The sequence below is a fragment of the Parasteatoda tepidariorum genome, chromosome X1 (assembly GCF_043381705.1).
Source record: "Parasteatoda tepidariorum isolate YZ-2023 chromosome X1, CAS_Ptep_4.0, whole genome shotgun sequence".
NCBI classification, from domain to species: Eukaryota; Metazoa; Arthropoda; class Arachnida; order Araneae; family Theridiidae; genus Parasteatoda; species Parasteatoda tepidariorum.
In genome coordinates, this window is record NC_092214.1 from 80,447,790 (window position 1) to 80,465,747 (window position 17,958).

Here is a 17,958-nt window from a genome sequence, read left to right on the forward strand (position 1 = left end):
AAGTGTAAAAACAGTAAAGCAAGATAGATGTTTATTTCACTAGGCATAGGTTATAAACCAGTTGAGCATAAAACATATTTTGTTCTCGTACATAATTTTTTTAGGCAAATTAATTACAAAAAGTGAAATTTTAAAGTTTTATTTAATGAAATGTCTTCTTTGAGATATATTTAACTTAAACAAATAAAAATGTTGCTAAATGTTGACACTAAATTTTAATATCACGATTGCTTTATCACGAATTTGATGCAATTTAATAAGAAGTGTAACAAAAATTTCATATGATTTTGAAAATAGCGACATAAAGTAAGGCCATAAGTCATAGGCCTTATTTTGTATGAATTGAATGAAATACTAAAATTTCAGTTGTTTCGAGTGCAATGCAACATGTTTTTTAAAAAATACAAATTTTTTTGAAAATGTTACTTTATAAAAATGCAACGAATGAATTTAATTTTACCTAAATCAAAAAAATTGGTTATTTATAAAAAAGTTTTTTCGAATTCAGATTTGCATTGTATGATATGGTATGATATCTCTTCCTTTAAAGTTCTGCATAAGAAATCTACAAAATGTTGACTAATCATGGAAACATATTACGTCTATTATATCTAACTCTTAATGAAGTGTACATTGGAGAATTTTTAACTCTTTTTATTCATTAAAATATTTTATTTGTAATAATAGTCATCGCAATTGTAATGAATAAAAATAGAAGAGATATGCACAAAAAATCTAGGAATTTGTCCCTATTTATGAGACAGTTAGTGGTTTTTCTTTAAAATGTAATAAAAATCACATTTTTTAAATTAAAAACTATTCACATTAACTTTATTTTCTTATAAAACAATGCATCGAAAATAAATTAACCAAAACAAATATTTTTCTTAGCAATTTTGCTATTTCATTTTTTGTGGAATATCATTTATTATCTCATTAAACGAATTTTTTATTTTTGTTACAGTTATAATATACCAATACATTGGTTTGACAAGGTTGAAACTCTTTAAGAACAAATGTTTTTTTAATAAGTCAACGGAACATGAGATACAAGAAATGTCGACTTATGAGCATGTTGTATAAAATGAAATTAGAAGAAATTCTATTTCTATATGATTTCAACAAATTGCTAATAGATGCGAGCCTAATTTCGAAAATCATTTTATCGAAACGAGCCGCATTTAAAACTCTTGTCAAACAATGTAATGGTAACATTCCTCTTCAAAAAATACTTGAAATGCCTACAAAAATATATCTAGAAATCAACCACATACCTGATTGAATATTCTTAAGTATGGATGAGCTCAAATTCGTGTGTCAAAATGATCACCACTATCCTAAAAGGCTGCTATTGCAAAGCTCTATTGTCAGTGTCGATGGGTCAGCATTTGCCAACTCAATGGACGATACCAATTGCTGGAAAACAATTGATTTCGGGGGAGGAGTCACAAGGTCAAGTGAAGATGATGCACTAGCGATGGTGGTGTAATGGGAAAAGGTTTGATTCGACAGTTTTTCTTTTTCTTTTTACTGAGAGGCTCAAGAAAAGAATAAAAAGTTTAAATCCCATATTTTCGGGGGGGGGATTTGCCCCAATGGTCCCCCCCCTGGCTATGGGCCTGCCAGGAGTTCCCTTGTCTACTGGATTGGGTTCAAAATTACAAGGCTGCGGGGCTAAACATTAGTATTCGTAAACCCATAATTGGGTAGGCTGCTTAACTACGGTTATAAAATAAAATAAAATATTTGATTCCTAATCACACAGCCGTTAAAATCCCCGGACCTTTCTTCATTTAATTTCTTTTATGTTGATTTGTCAAAGACACTTCTTATAAATAACCGAGTAAAAAAAATTGCAAAAACATATTTGTAGCATTAAAAACCATTATAAGTGTCCAATTCAAAAAATGTTTGAAATGAACTTGATTTCAGTTCAGGTATTTGTCTTGTAACAAAAAAGAAGCAGATCAAACTTTCAAAAAGAAAATAAAACTTTGATATATTTTTCTTTACTTTCGTTTATTATTTATTGTATATTTAGTCCAATAGTCTTGGAAATACATATATATGAAATCCAATCCTTCATTTGTGCTAACATTAAATTTCATTTTCAATTTATTGTCATGGTAAGTTATAAATTGTAAGAAAAATTATATATTTAAAGATCTTTCAACGATAACATATAAATCCTTTATGACTTAAATTTACTCCAAAATATTTACGCAAATGAAGAGAAAATATTTGCATGCATATTTTTAACATAAATCAAAATTTCATCACTTTATAAAGAATAACGTTTCAATGGTAAACCGTTAAAAAATTATGGGAATAATACAGTTTTAAGTAATCAATTTATTGAAAAGCTTTTAATATTCGAACTCTCCTCTGTTTCGGAGGAATTTCAACGTTTATCTTTCTTTATGTTTTTTTATCTGTCTATTTAATTTTCAGATTTCTACACATTCAAATCAAACACAATAATTCTAATATGGATCGTTGCATTACAAAACATAATCTTAATATATTCTTTTATTTATAACAGTTTCTGATCTGAGGAACTATTCGACTAATTTTTCTTTCAAATTCTTATTTTGCCATGTAAAATTACATTTTTTAAAATGATGAAAAATTTTTATACCTCATAATTCAAAATATTTTCGACCATTGTTAAATAAAATAACAAAAAATAATAAATAATTGCTAAAAGTTATTGTTTGCTTATTTTTGAATAAACAAATGTGAAAAATATGGGCCATATTTCTCAGATTCCTGTTTCCCTCTATATTTTGGCGTCAGTAAATCGAATTCATCAACAACAAAAGATATTAGTACGTTTTCGTAACTTAAAATATTATCAGCACTACTTAATTAGCATATTTTAGGTCACCCTATTGAACCTTTAAGATTGAGTCTTAAAAAGTTAAGATCCGATTATTGAACCTAAAGTTATTCAGGGAGGTCCATTTTGTACTTTATGTGCTCAAAATACAGAGATTGTAAGGGCAATAATTGAAATCGCATTGTCTTCGTTAGTTGAATATGCAAATTTCAATTGAAGCATTGACACTTAGTATAGATTATCTTCAAAATTATTTTGCTATTGCACGTCTGCAAAACTAAAAACATTGAAGTTCTCGCTTTTCGGACCTAGGTTAATTAAAGATTTCTATTTTAGATTATCTTGTATGGGTAAGGGAACTGATCTTGCATCAGAAAGGCTCTGAGTTTGAATCCCAGACAAGGGCTCTTTCATTCTCTCTGTCCTTACTGTGAAAGCAACGTTGGCCCACCTAATATGGTGCCCCAGAAAAAGGTGCCAACAAATCTGCCCTAATACGCCTGAATTGACAAAATGTCAACCCAGGTAGGAATTTGAAAAAAAATTTAGATTCTCTAAATAAAGCCCTCTGAATGAACCCTAAATTGTTTTAAGTGATATTTAAGCTAGTTGTCATTGTGGAGGACTTGATTTGGATGCTTGAATAGCCACCAAACTTCTGAAAAATGGGTAGCAGCTTGTCCGGGAAGTAAAGAAGATAGCGAACAATGCTGAAGACTGTGCAACCACTATGCCGTTGCTCACTTACCTCCATGATCCCCCTAGCCCACAATGGGCTGGAATGCTTTACTTTGATATTTGATCTCTTTATACAGCTATTTGAATAAGCCTTTAATTGAGTTCACTAATATGGAAACGTTTCTCGTCATACAGAGCCTCATAAATGAGCCTTAAAATGATTCCCCTGATATTTGAATAAGCCTTAAACTGTTGTCAACAATGAATCTTCTTATTCAGCCGTTTGAATAAGTCTTAAAATTTTCTTAATGATGTCTTAAACGGATCTTTTTATGCAGTCATTTATAAATAAGACTTAAATTGATTTCACTGATAATATCAGCAACGGATATCTTTATACGGTCATCTGAATAAGTCCTAAATATCTGAAGCCGATTTTCTACAAATCTTGGAGATCGATAGGTATAAGAATCGTTTTTTTTTTTTTAAATCTTTATTGGGTCTTCAAACACCTCAATACTTTTGGAATTTCCCACAAAACTAAGAATTTCCAAGAAATAAAAACCACTTGCAGAGGAGAAAAATTCTTTTAGTTGTTTTTATTCTCTTTTATAACACCCACTTAAGAGAAATAAAAAAATAGACAAAATTTAATCTTATATCTAGGTCAATGTCAAGACAAATTGTATTTTTCATTATCTTACTATTTCTCAAATAATATTATCGATATAAATATAATGTTAGCACTCTCATATATGTTTAAAAGCCTGATAAATGAGAAACTCGTGTGGAATTTTCAAGAAAAATGCGTAATTTATATTAAAAAACATATAAAATTTATTTTGCTTCATATCAGCGAATTTCTACTATTACTATGCCATTTAGAAAGATTAATATTTAATGCAAAGTATGTTTATTTTCCTTCATTTTTATGTTTTGATATTGTTTTTCGATAAATTAATGAAATATTTAGGGGAAGTAATTAGGGGCGATCTTAGTATATTTTTATTGAAACTGTAAATTTTCTAAATAATCTAAATAATTTATAGTTATTCTGAAACGAATAAATCCAAAACAAAATATATTAACCAAACCTTAAACAAAAGATGGTTTTCTAACTCTTGTTGACAATTCTACATAAACAGTTTTTTTTTCAGGGCAGTAACATTGGAAAGAATTATCGAGGATCTCTATTTTGGCGAAATTATTCTGATTTGTATTTAACAAACTCTAAATTTAATTTTACTAGTTAAGAAGAAATGCCTACCATATTGGCTTAGCCTCTAAGTATATTTATTATGTGAGCTCCCTAACATTATCGTGTTTTTCAGTTCTCCTTATTTACTGGTCATAACAATAATAAAGATTCATACCATAATAAAGAATTTAGCGTTCTGATATCCTCCACTCGTTGCTCCTCTTCCCTGATTTTTGTATATACTGGGCCCATGAAAGGAAGAAACATTTAAATGTTTTGTACAATTCCTTTTATACAAATAAACTGTAAATTCGGTATGAAGAAATTCTATTTTCTTTTAAACGGGAAAAAACACTATATTTTTTTGCAAAGCCCTCAGCAGTTCCCCTGAACCCTTTGGAGCACGGTGTAAATTACATGTATCATTTTCGTAAATTATCATATAAAATAGAAATGTTTGCTATTTTATTACTGAAATTGTAGAATTTTTATTTACCCAGTAGAGTTAACGAATGTATTACCCCACTGAGTGGCTCCACTTTTCCTAGAAAAAATTATTTATAAAAAATAGTATTACATCTGTTACCCTGAATGACCGAAACTGGTTTACATCTACCGGTGAATGTTCGCTTTGGTAAATGTCCGAAACATATACTAGGTCCAGTTAAGTGCCGATATACATTTGCTCGGTATGCCCTACATGAATGTTTTTTTAAGGTCAAGTATGCATTTGACCGATACTCCGATGTTTCTCCTAATCTATCCTCAGCAGATATCGAATAAATATAATAATCAACGAATAAATTAATATCAAATCGGATATTTTGGGCGTTCACCAAAGTGATTGTTGACATTCATCAGTGAAAGTCGACATTCTCTTGATTTCGGTCATTCACACATTCATGTCGGTCATCACGCATCCATGATTTTCCGAGAATGATACATTTGTACACAACCTGACAGTGAATATCATGGTTAAATATGACAGTTTCTAGGCTTAGCTCGAACAGGCTTTCAAATCTTAGTTTCACGGAACTAACCCCACCTTTCCTTACATCGAACACACATTTTTAAAATATATATATTGAGAGCACAAAATACAGGGGAAAAAGGTAAAAATAAGATCAAATCAAAAAACATTTTTAAAATTATATATATATTGACAGCATAAAATATAGAGGGAAGAAGATAAATCCTTTTGAAACACAGCAAATTAAAAATATTTATTTTTTTAAGGAATTAAGAATAATTTTCAATCAAATTGGACCGTTTTATTATTTCTGTAATTTTAATTATACATTTACATACATGCCTACTTCTTAGATTTTTTACAATAGATTGTTTTTCAAATATTTGAAGAGGTTGAAAACTTTACTCGTGAGCTTTTTATATTTGATTAAATAAATTTGTTTTACAGCAATTTTGACCACCACTGCATCTAAAACAATTTAAACAAATAAATAAGAATCGTGTCTTGTTTTAAATGCTGGAAAAATTACTTGAAACTTAAACTTATTATGCTTGTGTTAATTGTTATTTCGCTACCATTTTCAACATTGTGGGGTGCTAAAACATATGTGTTGGAATCTATGCATTTATCAAAAAACATTGCTTAAGAAAAACGGGTAGACAAGATCTCTTTCATATTTTACTTATTTATTTTTAGGAAATAAGCTTTTATGTTAACGTTTTAAGTGCTCTACCCTGTGAATAATTTTTAAAATGATTGTAGGCTGATAACTGAGAAAGAGATCCTTAATTAGACCTCACCTCGTAAATGTTTCAAATTAAATGTTAAAAGTCATTTTTAATTAATGAGTAAAAAAGTAAAGAGGAATAATACACATGAAAAAAAATCTAGCAGTTAGTTAGATCACAAATTTCTTTACTCATGCTCACTAAAATTAATCATATCAATATATTTTCCAAAACGTGAATAAATCTTTTTAAAAGGTACCTCTGAACGCTATTGGTTTTTGGAATTTCTTATCTTTATCAATGTTTGTTATTTTAATACACGCTTCTGATGATAATTTTTTGTATCTTATAACTATCTTGTTTAGCGTCTGGGAGACAAATTTCTTAAAGAAACAACCATAATAATCTCCAGTATTGACAAACCATTTTTAGCAGCTAATACTTACGAACCATCAGTTACTAAAACAGTTCGGATCATTATAATAATAGTTTTTGAATGACATATTGTTACGAATATTAAATCAGTTTTTCAAGGATTTAGGCAACCGACGTTTCTTAAAAGGCTTGGATAATCAAATCTTTAATACAAATAATGGTGACGGTATGATTATTTGTATAAAATCACTTCCAAGTTCTTTAGAAAATTCAAGTTTATCGCTGATGAAAGGCTTTAGTCTGTTAGCTAGAGTTATACCGGTTTTTATTTTGGACATAGCTTAAAATGCATGTTTAAGAAAATGAGCATAGCTTGAAATGCGTATTAAAAAATGGGCATCGCTTGAAATACTTATTTAAGAAAATAAACGCTAAGCTAAATTCGCCTTTCCGATGCTAAACCAAAATTTAAACAACTGAAGCAAAAATTTAACTTACTTTTTTGAACGCTATTTAAGCATAATCATTACAGAACTGATTTCCAGACAACAGAGTCGAGATGGCTGAGTATATCATAGGTGCAACTTTTAAGACGATCTCTTTATATTCAGATTTTAAAACGATTAAATGCTTTTTAAAACATGATATTCCTAGAAGCATTAGCGTATAGTTACAAACGGTAGTATAAATTTATAAGACCCATGATAACTTTGTAAAAAGAAGTAGGTCTTTAAAGTCTTTTGAAAAAAAGACAAAATTTTTAAAACATTTTCTAAGTTACTCATGCAAATGGACGGCGTAAGATTGCGAATTTATTCGGATTCATTAATTGATTCTTTAAAATAAAAAGAACAATACTAGTTAATAAAACTTAACCAAATGCTATTTTGAGTCTTTTAAACAGGCATGTTGAGTAACTTCGATCTTCTAAAATAAGCATTTTGAGCTGAGCCCATTTTCTTAAATACGCATTTTGAGCTCTATCATTTTCTTTAATGCTCTTTTTGATCTGTGTCCATTTTGTTAAATACTTATTTCAAGCTTTGTCCGTATTCTTAAAAGCACATTTTGAGCTGAACCCATTTTCTTAACTACGCATTTTGAGCTCAATCATTTTCTTTAATGCTCCTTTTGAGCTGTGCCCCTTATCTTAAATACGCATTTTCAGCTAAGTTCAAATTGAAAAGCTCTCCGACGATTAGCAACCTTCTATTACGTCGATATTCTCTGTTTCGCTGATTCATAATCTAGGATCTTGGATCTTTCCGTTTAAAATGGCGACCTTCTTATCTGTTTTCCTCTCAGTAAATCCGGATTTGAGTTCTATCAAATCCTTAGCATAATACTTCATCTTTTATCAAAATGACATTCTTGTCTTTTCGTACTTCCTTCTTAAAGATTTCCTCTTTATTAGCTGGTTGATGTAACCATGCTGTAGTCTGGAGCATCCTCATTAACGATTCAGAAGGGCTTAACCTTTTTCAAAAACTCAGTACGCCTTTAATTCTAAATATTGATTTGTCGGCTTTTTCTGACAAAATTGAATAGCTTTCACAGAAAACTCAACTTAAAAGACTTTCATAACTTTGAGAATTTATGTTTCAAACATGGTATTTATGATAATGGTTTAAAAAATATACCATATTCCGATATTAGAACAAAAAACATTTCATGGCGTGCAAAAACATATTTACAAAATTTTTTATTTCTAATACAGTCAATCTAAATAGTCTAGCTACTTCTCAATTATCTGTTAGTAAGATGATTTAACTTGAAAAATTCCATTTCAACAATTTGTCTTTCCAAGAATATTGATGGGTTTCGGAATTGTAACTTACCTCTTTTATTCAATTATGCCATCAATCTACCTACTTTAGCTACAGTCTGTTAGTAAACTTTATCTTGAAAAAAATCTATTGCCATCTTTTTTCCATGAAAAATGATGGTTTTATTTGTTTCGAAATGATGAATTACCTCTTTTATTCAAAAGAGTCAATTATACATTCTTTTGATTATCTTGATTGATAAACAGCTACTGTTGCTTCTTTCAATATTATTTGATATTCAAATGTGAACCTGTTTGAGTATCAATATCAAAATAGAATGATAACTCAGTATTTTTTTTAATTTGTAAAAAAACTCAATAAGGAATATCACGGAGGTTAATGCTTCACAATTTGGTGACATAATTGTGAAGCCATCTTTACTTCGCACCGATCTGAGACTGGATGAAGTTCAAGGCGACACTGAAGATTATATTATTACTAAGCATTTAAATTCGTAACTTCACATCCACAGTCCTGAAACACCAAACGAGATCTGAAAAATCAAAGTTTTAAGATGATTCAGTTTTTCTAAATTAGTATTGAAATTATTAATCTTATAGTAATAAAATGTAGCACATTTTTATTACTTCGTTGCATATACTTTTGTTTTGATGATTGCGGCACCTCGTCTGAACATTAAATTAACGAGGCTTTCTAAAGTAGACGTAAGGATTTTCGCCATTTCCGACAGAAGATCCTGAAGGAGTTTTGCCTTTGAAGAATGCTTCCGTGTCGCGATTTTCCTTCTGATGAATTCCCAAAAATTCTCTATGGGATTCAGGCCAGGTGATTTATTCGGTCAGTTCAAAGTTTTAACCTTTTTCGATGCGAACGAACTTTCACAATTTCGGAGAGGTATGCTTAGAATCATTTTTCTATTAAAAAACTCACCCACGTGGAATTTTCTTAAGAGCATAAGGTAGCATGTGAGCATTTAAAGAATTTTTATAATCATATCAATCCATATTTCCATCGTGAATCCATAATTCCATAGCTAGATGGCACCACTAGTTGAAGAGGTTCTTGACAGATTCCAACTTAGTTTCAGAAAAGTGAAGCTTTGATTAGTGCAAACAGTATCTAAACATGCTTATGCAAAGTTATTAAATTCAAGTTCTCGAACTACTATTAAAAATCACTAAGTCCAATCACGTTACTCGTTAAAAATAATTTTGCAATTCTTGTGATACAATAGATAATGATAAAAACATAAGGCAACAATGAACAATTAAGTGGTTAAAAAAAAAGAAGAATTTTCTTTAGAAAAATCGAAGTAAGTAAACGAAGCCTTTTTATTGACAAAACTTATATACTGACCCTGTCCAAATTATTAGACGCACTAAAAGATTCTATGTGAAATCTTAATTATCAGGCTTTGTTGTTAATACGCGACTGAAACCGGGCTGCACTTGCGTACGTTTGTGTATCAATTGGTTAAATTAGACAATATACAATATGAATTCGACGATTGGATAAATTAGACGATCAGATATTATCTTAGTATATTGTAATAATTAGATCAAATTATTAGATACACTGTCGTGTTTTAATAATTACATGTTTTGCACTAGTTCATTTGCAATACTTTTATATTTAATCATACATGTAATGGGAGATTTTTTATATACTTCCTGTTCGTATTTATTTTTAACGTATTGCTTTACAATGTTAACCAATTTATACACGGATATAAAAAATTGCAAACTGGTTTCAACCACGTAAAAACAATAATGCTGAATAGTATCAGCAGATAATTAAGATCTTACATAGAATTTTATCAAATAATTTGGCCAGGGACTGTGTGTTTTTAAATGAAACAATTTAAAACAATCCCAAACAAATAAATAAAAATAATCCAAGTTAAATTAAAAAGCTTCTGATGAATTTTCCTGGCTAACTCCACATCGCATGAGCATTAAGCTGATTTTATGATTTAAAAGAAGATCTAAAAATAAAATAAAATTCATGAGATTTCACTTTTCTTGTCAACAGAATTCTCGTGACGAGAAAACGGAAGAAAATATGTTTTTTTTCCTTTTTTGTATTTCTCGTTGGAAAATTTCATAAAAATAATCCCAATTGTACACTCTGCCTAAAAGAATAATTTGGATTGATCATAAATGAAACTAAGATTGCAGCCATAAAGAAAATTATGAGATTTCGAATATTTTATGGTAATTGAAATGGCTATCTTTGTAAGATTCTGTGCCAAAATTCTGAGTTATTAAGTATGACATTTGGATATGAAGAAAACTAAGTAACTAGAGAAAGTGAAGATAAATCGAATTAAACCTTCTTCATAAAAGAGCAGAACAAACAAAAAATTCCTTGAAAAGAGGTAATTTTCGACTAGCATACAATGTTTTATTTTCCAATCGGAAGATAAAAAAAATCGCTGTGATCAGTTGCGTCAGAATAACGATATACACACTTGAAATTATTAGCAAAAGGTATATACTAATTCGAATCATTAATACAGTCTGATTAAGGATGCTTAACATCTCTTTGGCAACATTTCAGACAAGCAAAGCATTACTTGCATCTTAAATTTTGATATAGCATTATCAAATTATTATGACTTATAATTAAATAATTTTGGCTCAGCAATGTTCAATAAAATAATTGAAAATTGTTTTGTTTCAGCATTTACTTGTATTCAGTATTTACTTACATTCGGTATTAAAAAATTGCGAAAAAAAATAATTTTTTGCAGAAACATTTCTTGCTGATCACTATACTCAATCTAAATATCAGTACGCTTTTCAAACTATTATTTTAAAAATAATATTAAATAATTATCGCATAATTATCGATTAGTAAACTTTATATATGGCGCGGGCAATTTTAAAAAACCCGGCTCTTTGCAAAGGAACGTAACTTTTTAATGCGCCAGATTTGCTTATGAAGGGCTCTTACGACATGAATAGTTTGCTTATGAAGGGCTCTTACGACATGAATAGTTTGCTTATGAAGAGCTCTTACGACATGAATAGTTTGATTATGCAGGTCTCTTACGACATGATAGTTTCCTTATGCAGCGAAAAAAGAAATTTTTCAAAGTATAAGAAAACTTCTTGTTTCAATTATATAGAGTGACCTTGTAGAAATGCCGAGTCGTGGACAAATACGACAGTTCTGAGAAAGTAACCTTCATTATTCAATTAACTTGAATTATTTCAAGCCATTTGCAATGAGTCTTGAGGCTTATTTTCATGAGACCAATAAATTAAAGTTTATTCAAACGAAAACTAACTTTGCTGCTCTCAATAATTTCTACTTGAAAAATAAAGATTAAATGACATTGGATAATAATTTACGTAAGAATATTGCGATAAAATGTATGTTTAGAAGGCAATAAGGTTCCTACCTACGCAAATAAAGTTCCTACCTACCAACCTGTCTCATATCCTACCTGTCTCTGTCATATAAAAGAACTGGGGTCCTTGCGTTGATACAACAATCCATTACCTTCAACACATAAAGAGTTTCCAGTGTTTTGCACTACCTGATTTGTGTCTTGCATTCTCCAATGCCTATTACGTAACGAAAAGCCTATGTCCAGTTAAATTTCTTTTTTACGGTTTTGAAATAATTCTAGTTGTAAATGGTAAAAAACTTACAGTTTTTCATTCATATCTTTACAACCATACTAGTTGTAAACGATTTCAAAGCGTCAAAGGTAAATTATATTGTTCCCTGTTATCTGTACGGTTAATCGGATTAACACACTGCTGCCCGTTATTTCGCCATTATGTTAGAATGAAAATTTTTACAGTGTATTTAAATGTTGTACTTTATAGGTTCGCAAGTTTTAAAAGGAAAGCATATTTAATACTACAAATCATGATGGAATAAATGATTTGTTAAAGGAAAGCACTTGAAATTAAGTGAAACGGTATTGGTTAGACATTTATTAATTGAAAAATTAATTTGAAACAGTGTATTTGAAATAAAAAATGTTTTTTATTTCAATTATCATTAGCTTATTGAAAAAATTCGACATTAAAAATTAAAATTTAAAAAAAAAAAGAGTAAACAATGAGTAAATAAAAATTGATAGAAAATAAAGCTCAAAACGATCTAAATTTTTTAAAATCTTTATGGAAAAATAGGAATGAAAATTACAAATGGTTGATCTAAAATAAACTTAGAAAACCCGAGGGTTGGAAAAAATATGACTTTTGTTTCGAGCTCTCGACAGCCTGAGTCTTACGAATATACTAAAAGACGTAAGTCATGCAGTAAAAATGAACTTATAAGTCGTCATACAGGGCAAATCTCCCATTTTAAGAACTTTGCGTAATGTAATGACATTGCTTTAAAAAATAATTGGGACTATGTAAAAATTCATAGAAACATTATTTGCCTTCCATGCCAAAATAAAACCACGCCGAAGTGACATGTAAGTTCTTCTACCTGGCAGGAGACTTCTTTAAATTAAAATGACCTATTGTAAAAGGATGACGGTACTAGTATTTCCCAATTAGCATACGACAGATATGTGATTACTAGTCAAAGAGTGAGAAAAAATTAAATTTCACAATGATTATACTTGAAATAAATAAGCTTTAATAAGTAAATTTAATTTAAATAAACTATAATAATAATAGTTATTTATTCGGTTGCTGAGCGGTAGCGCTTCGAGCTGTCGTACCACAGGTCCCTGGTTCGATCCTCGGGCCAGGCAAGGTTGACTCAGCCTTTCATCCCTTCAGTGGGTCGATAAATGAGTACCAAGCATGCTTGGGAACTAAACACTGGGGGTTCCGCGTTTGGCTGACCTCCTGACCAGAACATCTGCTCCTGCACCCCAGAGCCCAAGGTCAAGAGAACTGAGATGGGCACAGTAGGCCTTGGCCCTCTATGTGCTGTCGCGCCACTGAGTTTAGTTGTTTAGTTAATTTGTTAATTAATTTAAATAGTTTTTAATAAACTTTTCAATTTGTAAAACATTGATGTTATAGACTGGTATTGCAACAAATAAATTTCAGTTCAATGTTCAGAATCTTTTTAATTTATCAATTTATTGTCATGCTAATTTATCCTCTATGACCATAGCAATGTGTCGACATTTTGTATTGGTCATGATTTTAGTGATTATAGATTATTGGATACAAAAAAAAAATCTTTTTTATCTAACATTCTAATTACAAAAGAGAAACACAGAAATAAAAGTGAAAAAATATAAAATACATAAAATCGCACACATAATAACAAAGAGCAAATAACCAAAACATAGGAATTCGTCGAAAAAAAGATATCTTTATTCAGAAAGTACGTTTTTGAGTCTGATTTCGTAACTTGAAATATAGCCTGCACTATTTAATTAGCATATTTGAGGTTCGCTCTCGAACCTTTAAAATTGAGTCCTAGAACGTGAAGAATCGATCATTAGATCAAAAGTTATATAAGGTGATTCGGTTATTTTTGCGTACTGTTCGTATTTGTTTAGCCTAAATATTATTAGATTTATTACCATGGATGAATTAATTAAGTTAACGGGCCTCTTATGCTATAACAGATGTAAAGTAATTTACGTGTCACCGGTAAATTTGGAGCCATTTTGGAGCCATAGAAACCACAAGCTTTTATTTCATCGTCTTGCTTGAATTTGCGAGATAAGAAGATACAATTGGGGCAGTTTTTGAGATATTAGTTATATCTTTTAAAACTAGAGATTTAAGAAAATACATTATTGGAATCAATATAATCCATTACACTAACTTCATTTTGGCAGAGGTATGTCACGTTATCTTCTTTATCATCCTTGTAAATTATTTTCTTCACTATATTCGATTAGCAGCTTTCTTCAATAAGTTTCATTTCTGAGGTTGAGCAAGTTTCAATTAACGAGAAAGAAAATCAATATTTCTGGGTACAGTAATTTGTAATACAGAAAGCAAAAAAAAGAATATATATGGCCCTAAATAACTTTTATTTTTATGATTGGATATTTCTTGCACTGACAGCCAATCTTGAAGGTTTCAAAGAGTTGACCTCAAATGTGCTAAGAATTAATGCTAATTAAGTTACTGAATAAAGCAATGTAGTTTCTCTAAAATATAGTTTTTCGGAAGATTTGGATTTTTGCCTTTTCAAAATACGTATGCCGCAATCTGGAAAATATGCTTCATAATTATTTTTCTTTGAATTTACTTAATAATGCTCAGAAAAAAATTTATTGTTTAATATTTAAATTTTAGTAATCATTTTAAATTATGTATGCAATTTTAAATGGCAAAATACAAAATTTGATTAAAATCGGTCGAATAGTTCATAAGAAATAAAAATTTAAATATACGAATTTTAAAAAACGAGTACGACCAATTCCGTTAAAATTTTGTACTTTGTTATTGAAATTTGCATACTTTAAAATTATTTCGAAATTTTTATACCATCGACAGTTAATAAATATAATATAAATTAAATAATTATTAAGAATTATTTTTCATATTTAAAAATGAATATTAAGGGCCCCAAATTTTCAACTACTCACCTGATATAATGGTTGGCACAATTTGAAGACCAGACTACCCTATCTCATATTTTGATAACCAAAAATCCAAAATCCTTTAAAAAAAACTTATGTTTACGCAAACGTTTTTGTGTTTGGTCTTAGCTCAAATAATCACACATTAATTAATTAGTATATTTAAAAGCTCTCCTGACCAAACTATATGGAGACCAAATTTCCGAGATTGCGTCTACCCCCTTTAATTAAGGGATCAGAAATCCTAATACACCAAAATAAAAGTCATGTTTATTCCGAGAAAGTACGTTTTATATCTGATTTTGTAACTTAAAATATCGTCTGCACTAATTAATAAGCATATTTGAGGTAATCCCTTCAAACCATTAAAATTGTGTCCTAAAACATGAAGATCCGATCATTAGATAAAAAATTATTGAAGGTGGTCCGTATTTTTTTTTTTTGCGTACTGCGCTGTTGTTTAAAATCCATTAAATTTAAAGTATTTCTCTCTTTAAAAGAAGCAAATAATAATAATACGATATGTATATAAACAATCAAATACATCGAGAAATACGCATCCGAACAAACAAAAAAATAATACTGTATGTGTTAATTACCATTTCTGTACATATGAAATGTTTTTGAAAGAAGCGTTTAATGATATCCCTCATGGGTGCTGCTTCAAAATCTTAAATAAGAACTCCTATAGTTTGATCCCATCCCAAAGAGCAGAGTCGAACTTGGTGTCATTTCATAGTTTTCTTTTTAAAAAAAAGGAAACATCTCTTTTTTTATTTTTTCGATCTGACAAGAGTTTTTCGAGATATCTCCATCTACAACAATTTTTGCGATAACATTATCATCGGTAGACTAAAATGCTAAAGCCTAAAAGTCAAATTGGGGTACAGTTTCTGCAGAATCCAAATATGCAATAAAATTAGGGGTTCCTATTATTCCTCCCCCCATTCATCTAAGAATAGGTCAAGTTTAGTAGAATTGAATTCATTCACAAGATCACATTCAGGTTTGATCCCATGGGTATTTTTCGAGATATATTACCATATTTTTCGGACACCCTGTATAATTGAGTAAAGAAAAGTGCACTGTTACCTATACGCTTGATACTGAGAAAACTAGATGTTCAATCAAATGCATTAGAAATAGTTCATTGCAAATATATCTGTTTGAAATGCCAGTTTTTTACATATCAAATTATTAAACAGCTTTTTGTTTATCGTTAAAAGTATTTTTTTTTATAATTAATAATTTCAAAACTGGTTGTTCTTTAAATCATTAATTTGTAATTTATTCAGAGTTTTGAGGAATCACTTGAAATTCAAATACTTATTGCTTCAGTATTGTTTTATTCTGGTTACATTCTTGTTATATTTAATTGTACATAAACTTGCAAAATTCCGGATAATTTCATCGAATTAAAATAAGTGTTATGAAGCCATCCTCGTTTCCCAGGGCAATAAAAAAAAACTAGAGAGAGATAGGTTTTTTCTTCCAAAACTATACTTATTGGATGAGCAACTAAGTTTCTGACGTTTCTTTTCGTTTCTGTTTTTTTTTTTTTTTTTTTTTTTTTTTTTTTTTTTTTTTTTTTTAAAGTTGAAAGTGTGAAAGCGTCCAATTTTTTCTAACAGTTTACTTATCGCTTGAAATGATTTTTCGAACAAAACTTTTATTAATCTTTCTTCATCGAACTCAACTCGAAGGCCAATGCAAGGTATATGTCTTTGCTATCCAAAATTTTCTTTCAGAAACTTGCCAATGACGAACGGTTCTTTCAGCTACTGCACTTTTCCTATACACAGTACAAATGTCACGAGCTTCTTTGGAGAATTTAAAATCGTATTCAAAAGCAAAAAGAAGGAAGCGTTGAAAATACTCATTTTCCCCTACTTAATATTTCATTTTTAAAATCTGAATATTAACATTAATTAACTCGAACTAAAAAATACATAGATTGCGGTAGAATCCTCTTTTGAATTATTAAAAACATAACTTAAAAAACATTTAAAGATATGCCTAACATTTGAAAAACGGCCAAAAGTTGTCAACCATACACCCTTTTTCTGTATGATCTTTTCCTCTAATAAACCGTGGGCAAATTTTTGAAATCGAAAGTTTCGTTTAAAAACTTCGGTAGCTACCTAAACTTTTAAAAGTCATATTTTTCATTGAACCAAAGTTTTAAAATCATAACATTCAAGTTGCACATTTATTTTTTAAAAGGAGAAAAAATTAGAACTATTTAATGTTGACCTTATTACTAATTAATTGGTTTGTTTCCACCGGTAGATTGCGCTTTTTAATTTTCAAATATACGAAAATGCATTTTAATCTATAAGATTATAACATATTATTTATAATATATTGAAAATAGAAAACTTTATCACATTTCAGTTTTTAAGTATTTTAGATTATAAACAGATTTTAAAAATATTGTATTATTGCGCGTTCGGTAGCCAAAAAAATTGTAAACAAACAACTGATTTGATACACGATATTTGACATAAGATATATATTTTCAAACTTATTTACTATACTTTAACTTTTCACTATACTATTATAATTTAAATTTACTATAATTTAACTTGATTGAAGTTAAGTATGGCAAGTTTTAAAACTTGTGGCATACATGTAGCATCGAATGTGTCAGATAGCGAGAAATTGATAGTAAGTAGCAACTTAAGTTTAAATAGAATCACAGATTTTTCTCAGCAGTGGATTAATTTATACGGTGTTGAGCAGATTGTGGCTTCTGAATTAGACAATTTGCTAAAAGAAGATGGTCCAACAATTTGTTATCATAGTTTAACAAACAAGAGCAGAGTTGAAAAGCTAAGCAAAGAATCGCAAATGC

The 17,958-nt window shown here is 29.5% G+C and overlaps 1 protein-coding gene across 2 annotated transcripts in view; it reads right to left on the bottom strand.

Moving 5' to 3' along the window:
• Nucleotides 1-17,958, bottom strand: part of LOC107446622 (transient receptor potential-gamma protein-like) — a 324,911-nt gene that overhangs the window by 259,952 nt on the left and 47,001 nt on the right. The gene's annotated exons all lie outside the window — the stretch shown is intronic.